This window comes from Vulpes lagopus, chromosome 16 (assembly GCF_018345385.1).
Source record: "Vulpes lagopus strain Blue_001 chromosome 16, ASM1834538v1, whole genome shotgun sequence".
In the NCBI taxonomy this organism is placed as follows: domain Eukaryota; kingdom Metazoa; phylum Chordata; class Mammalia; order Carnivora; family Canidae; genus Vulpes; species Vulpes lagopus.
In genome coordinates this window covers 41,902,500-41,909,462 of record NC_054839.1, presented here as the reverse complement: position 1 = coordinate 41,909,462, position 6,963 = coordinate 41,902,500, and the positions used below count along the sequence as shown (strand labels likewise).

Sequence of the window (6,963 nt, the reverse complement as noted above, 5' to 3'; positions counted from 1 at the left end):
TTAAGCCTCTTATTTTTAATTTATATTTGTTTTTATCACACACACACACACACACACACACACACACACACACACCCCACATGCAACAAATGGAAGTTGCCTGAGTACAGAGAATAGCAAAGTAGCATACAAATGTGTTGTTTCTCTTTGGTCTTGCCACCCTCTTAAGCTTTTATACCTTACCTTGCTAAAATGGAACAAGCACCCTTTAACAACATTTTTAGATATTTTGCACTGGTCACTTCTACTGATACCACTGCAAAGATTAAAGAGGACTTTGTATCCAGATTGGGTCTTTAGACCTAACCTCTGCTTATTGATTGTTCTGTAAAGTAACACATCCAAAGCATCACACACTCAGCATGACATTTCAGCTATTTTATAAGATATATTTTATGTCTATGGAAGAGATCTCAGGAAACCAACAAGAAAGTGACTGATATGCAGAGTCGTTTCAACAATTTGTTCTCCGACAGCTTGTCTATACCATGAAGCCAGAGAAACTTCCCTCGAGACCATTTCCTTTCTGGAAGCTTTCCACATATTCCACTCCTATTTTGGTCCCAACTATTTCCTTCATAGACATCTGACAATTTTGAGCTAGCTGCTCTTTGGTCTGTGTCTGGAAAGTTTTAAATTTGTTTCTTTTCTAGGCTCCCTGCTTGCATCCTGCTGCTAACACATTTGGTTATTAAGCAATTACTCTTGATTGATTCTGTTTGCTCCAGTCTTTTCCTTTCCAACTTCTGTTAGAAATTTCCCTCCATACCTTGTGAATTGACTCCATGTATGATTCAAAGATCTCAGATTATTTCCTTTACTATTTGTGTTTCATTACTAAATATTTATCTCATTAAATCATTAGCGTTCTGAATTATTTGCATTACCCCCAAAATATAATACTTATCATTTATAATGGAAAAATATATTAAGGGTAATGTAGTTTTATACTAGCTGGAAGGAAATACAGGATAAAGCATATAATGTGTCCCTAGTTTTACTGCCAGATGGGGCCTCCCATGGAAGTTAATTTCATTTGAATTTATAAGGAAGAAATGTTCAATATCATTTAGAGCTTTAAATTTTATAAACAATTTTTTCTACTCCACATCATTTTCCTCAAATTTTACAGAAAATTAAAATAAAGAAAAAATAATTATCAAAACAGAGATTTAAGCATTCTGTAAGTCATCAGATATAGCTGCTGAGTTAAAGCACAGGAAATGGGTAATCATAACCTTTTACTTTCCCTAAATCTGATCAAATTCCATTGAATTTAATTTTCAAGGACTGTCTGGTTTTAGTTGATAATGAGCAAGCAATAGTCCTGAGCTTCAAAATCATTATTGATTGCCAGAAGGGTTGAATTAATCTGATTGAGTCTACTGCAGTCTGGTTCAAAGATGGTTAGATAAGGTAACAGATTTAAAAACTCACTGGACTGAAAGCTGTTGTAAGGTCATGGTCATCCAGCCTGTCAAATCCTTCTTTATGCCATCTACAGCAATTAAATGTGGAGGTCATAGATATGTATAACTGGGCATAAGTAGTGACACATGATAGATCAATTAATTCTGGACAATTTTAAAAATTTTAAATTCCTTTGTGATACCTTTTTTGAGAAATGTTTATAGTATTACTGGGCAGTATTTGCTTTTTTATACTTAATGAATGGAGAGCCATGAAGTTAATCACATAGCACTATTGTTAACCAGGAAAGTGCCAGTAGAACTAGGATTTGACTCCTCAATCTTAGTTGAATGAATTTCACTCACGTGTAATTCATTAAATATTTAGTTGGCTCCATTCTTCACATTTTAGATGCAAAGTAACTTTCTCAGGAAAACTTTATCCAAGCCCTAACATGCATTAGAATTGATCTCATTGCTGGATTTTTCCAAGTTGCGTATTTCTAGCAGGCATTTATCCCGGATGTGGTTTAATATTTGCTGGACAATCTGTTGTTTGTCCTCCTTTTGGAATTTATAAAAGCAATAGCACTGCTGTTTTCGGGTAATTTATATTCACAGTATCTAGACCAATGAATTGTACCAAAGATTTGCTCAAAACTATTGATCAATTAAATGCATTTGTTATATTAATCTTTTTGCTTATGTAAGGGTTGTGTAGAATATCAAGTATAAAAGATACTGAGTTGGAATTAAGCAGTTTTACAGGTTACTCTGCTCCTACAATCACAACGTATCCCTTCATTTCAGTCCATGTAGAATAATGATACACTGGTGTGCTAGAAACATTTGAGAAATTACTGTTTTTTATTTTTTATTTTTTTTTATTTATTTATGATAGTAACAGAGAGAGAGAGAGAGGCAGAGACACAGGCGGAGGGAGAAGCAGGCTCCATGCACCGGGAGCCCAACGTGGGATTCGATCCCAGGTCTCCAGGATCGCGCCCTGGGCCAAAGGCAGGCGCCAAACCGCTGCTGCCACCCAGGGATCCCGAAATTACTGTTTTTTAAAGTCAGATTGAACTTTTCCTTTTTCCCTACCCCAAAGATGAGCATGGTCATACAAAAATTATTAACCATTAACATTTATATGTTTATTGGTGGATATCAATTTCAAGTGTCTTGAAATAGCAATGTCTCTGTTCAGGAAGAATCACTTGAGTGGACTTTTGGTAAATAGACATTTATTGTCTGGAATGATGGAATTAAACAATTCTGTTCTGGTTATTTTCTTTTCTGATTTCATGAGATCCGTTTTATTTAATTTTGTTTTGCTCTTTTCCTGCATAATTACCAGTATATTAAGATGAACATTAGTAAAAAAAAAGGGGGGGGGGAGTGGATACTGTTAGGAAAGATATGGAAAGAAAATGACTAAGGAAACAGACTTCATTTAGACATTAAACTTTGTAGGGGGCACCTAGGTGGCTCAGTGGTTGAGAGTCTGCCTTCCTCTCAGGTCCTGATCCCAGAGTCCTGCATGGGCTCCACCCCCCCCCCCCCCCCCCCCGCAGGGAGCCTGCTTCTCCCTCTGCCTGTGTCTCTGCCTCTCTCTCTGTGTCTCTCATGAATAAATAAATAAAATCTTAACAACAACAACAAAACCTTGTAGAATGTCGAATCAACCCCCATATTTCTGGTAATGTAATGTATTTTTAAGTTCTGTAATACATATACTCCATGGTTTTAATTTATTCTGTGGTTAAATTAATAGAAATCATAAAATTTATAGCAATACTGTTTTATATATGAGTAAATTCAATGAATAAAAAGAACTTAGTAACTCTGCTTAAAATTATCCCTAATGGGACACTAGCATAATTATCACAGATATGCCAGTAACGAAACATATTTTTCAGGAACTTCAGCTTCAAGAATATTCATTCTTTTTTCATCTCTTTGTCAATGTAATTCTGGATTTCTCTCTCCTTCTCTCTCTTTTTCCCCTATCATTTTTTTCTCATGTGAGTTAGATCCTGTACTATATGTCTTGTTGAAATTAAATTGTCACTTCATCACCATGACACAATACTCACATAGTTTTAGTAAAACTAGAAAACTCATTGTTCTTTTTAGAAAATATGGATAATATTATGGACCACTATTTTTTTATTTTTGTATTTCCCCTTCCTGTTAAACAGTAGGTACATCCAGTGAATCTTTGAACTTAAACATCTAGGAAGGGGGAGATCTATGGGCAGAGGAAATCTTTGAACTTGGCCATTGTGATAGCACTGGAGTTGATTTTAATCCAGCATCTGCATCATTTGAGACTAATTTGAATCAATAGAAAAATCATGTTGAGAATGCAGAAACATTAAGAAATTTAATACACATTACCGAAAACATAATTTTAGAAAAAATTGCATTATGAGTGATATTGTCTCTGGACTCATACATATTTTATTCAATAATATGCAGATGGAAATCTTTTATAAAAGGGTTTTTAGACTTGGGGAGCCACAATTAGGCTATCTTCTGATATAAATTTCTAACTCAGTGACATAATGGCCAAAGAACAAAAACCACGTAATACTATTTGAAACAATAAATCAAGCAAATATTCTCAAATCAATATTGGTATTAAAGATAACTTTATATTAAACATACAATTTCAAAGCAACTAAGTGGCTTTCCACAAACTGAAAGAGTCCATTATTTTGGCATCAGCTTGCTCACTTTAAGAATGAATAAGAGCGAATAACTATGAATTCTAAACTAACCCACAACTTATTATGGCATAGATATTTTTCTGTACTTTTTGAAGATGAGGACACATTTAAGTCAAATCTTAAACATATATTTTTTTGACCTTGTTATCTATGAATTCTAAACTAACCCACAGCTTATTATGGCATAGATATTTTTCTGTACTTTTTGAAGATGAGGACACATTTAAGTCAAGCCTTAAACATATATTTTTTGACCTTGTTATCTATCTTCAATAACTTTAACAAGCACATAAAGTTATATCAAAACTTCAAAAGCCACTTTTATTACTTTTTTCTAGAAAGCCTTTATTTTTCCATCACTGAAAATTGCTTTTTGTGATTAACCCAAATGATTTTGTAAATTTCATAATTTTTATATGTTAACTGGTATCCATGAAATAATAAGAGTACAATCCCTATCCGAAGAAACAAAAGCATTGGACATACTGAAAATCTCTGATTAAATTGACTATTTTCAGGGATAAAACTACATACTGCTTCATTAGTTAGATGGTGGTTTGGTGAAATTTTTATAGACTTTTAATGATTTATGGTTTTCCATGACGTTTTCTTAGGCAAATTCCACCAAATTATAGCTTTCCAAAAGTTGTAGTATTGTGAATAATGCTTTAGTATGATAGCATTTTCAATTTAAAACTCAAATCAGGCTGAATGTGCCTTTCTTTTTGAGGGTAAAATTTATTCATAGTGCTTTTAAGACACTAATATCCTAGTTTCCTGTTACCTTTAATCAAAAGTAATTACAGTCTTGTTGAAAAGTATATTACGTATCAAATAATGAAACTTCAAGTTGTAGTAAAAGTGAAAAAAATGTAAAGGAAAAAAAAAACCTGTCTTTTTGATTAAGGCCTTATGGAATAGGATTTGTATTTAATCAGAATTACTAGAGTTCCTTTTTTGGTGATGAGTGCAAAAGAAGCAAGTGGAATTTTTAGATCTCTTGTTTTCTGACATCTTCTTTTATTGCAACTTCAGCCAAGTATGGTGTGTTGATATGAGATACTTTTGAAGCTCATAATCTTTTTTTAAAAAATGGAAACTACACAAAAATCACATATTGCTAGATTGGGTGTTGAAATTATTGGTTTATATTTCTTATAAACATCATTTCTGGTCAGCATAAATTTCCTTTAATTTCCATTTCTAGTAAGGTTTCATTTTGAGATTTAACATGTATGAAGCCAGTATAAAGTTTTACAGTTTAGTAATTCTGGATGCCAAATCATTTAAGATGAAAATTGAAATGTGATGTTTATGGAAGAAAATTGATTTTCCTCTTCTGTAATGTCTAAATCGTTGTCCTCCTCCTCATCTTCTGCTTGTTAATCCTTTCTTAGTTGACAGGTGGATAACTGTTCTGTTCCAGATACACAGTTAGCTGATGGTAATCTTAAAAAAAAGATTTTATTTATTCATTTGAGAGAGAGAGTGAGTGAGAGAGAGAGGACAAGTGGGGGGAGGGGTAGAGGGAGAGGGAGAAGCAGACACTGGCTGAGCAAGGAGCCCATGTGGGACTCTATCACAGGACCCTAGAATCATGACTTGGACTGAAGGCAGACCCTTACTGACTGAGCCACCCAGGCGCCCTGACAGTGATCTTTGAAGGGGCCACTTTGAATTTCCTTTAACAATATCTAAACTGAAAAAAAAATCTGGTGGATATAGAGAATTTTGGAAAACCTCTAAATCCTCCTCATCAATCTTTTGTATGTTCTCTGGTAGGCAGCAGTGTAGACTTTTAATGCTTTGCCAAGAAATAACATTTTGGTAATGATACATTCTGAAAATACAATCTTCATATCTTTTATTTTCTGCTTTCCAAAATTGTCAAAAATTTCCTCCAGAAGGCAAGTTGTTCAGGTAGGATCCATAGAAACTCTCTGCAATTTGGTTTCTGCCTGTGAAATGATATGTTGAACATCAGGGTTTCGCTGACGTGTTCTTCCTGAGTTAACTGTTTAGCTTCTCTATTCCTTTCTATTAATGTCACTTTGAGGTCTTCTGCTTTCATTTTTACAAAGGCACCATAAACCTTCAAAGGTTCAACCACTTCAGCTGCAGATCTTTCCATCTCTGTTCATTGATAATCCTAAGGTGTGGCAAACTCATCAAACTTTTCAGGCCCTGCTTTAAATTTGAGGTCTCTGTAGAGGCAAACATGCTTATTTCATGCTCAGTTTGCTTTGTCTCGCAGTCTAGTGGTTTTCTGCACATAAGCAGTGAAGATGTGGCATTGCCCTCCACAATGCGTCTCCACATTTGATAGCATCATGTGGTTCTCTGGTTTGAGCAGACTGGCTTTCCAAGCGGCACCTCCACATCTTGCCTTGTGCTCCACCAGATCCCAGGCTGGGGCCTCTGACCTGGACATACACTGAGGGGCAAACTGCCACTCCCTGGAGCCCCTCATTTTTAATGTTTTATTTTCTAATTTTTCTTATTTTGTTGTAGTAAAAAAAATCATACAAAACTTATCATCCTAACCAGTTTTAAGTGTATAGTGTGGTAGCACAACTATATGCAGTTTGTAGTGCAACACATCTCTATAACTTTTTCATCTTGCAAAGCAAGTTCTAAACCCACAGAACAACTCCCCTTTCTCCCTCTCCCTCACCTCTGGAAACCACCATTCTACTTTCTGTTTCTAAGAATTTGACTACTTTAGATACCTCATATAAGTGGAGTCATGTAGTATTTGTCGTTTTGTGACTGGCTTATTTCACTTAGCACAATGTCCTTCAAGTTTAGTATTGTAGCACAGA

The 6,963-nt window shown here is 34.7% G+C and overlaps 1 pseudogene; it reads right to left on the bottom strand.

Annotated features, from left to right (window-relative positions):
• Window positions 1-5,427: 5,427 nt before the first annotated feature.
• Window positions 5,428-6,522, bottom strand: LOC121476901 (annotated as a pseudogene).
• Between the last annotated feature and the right edge of the window lie 441 nt (window positions 6,523-6,963).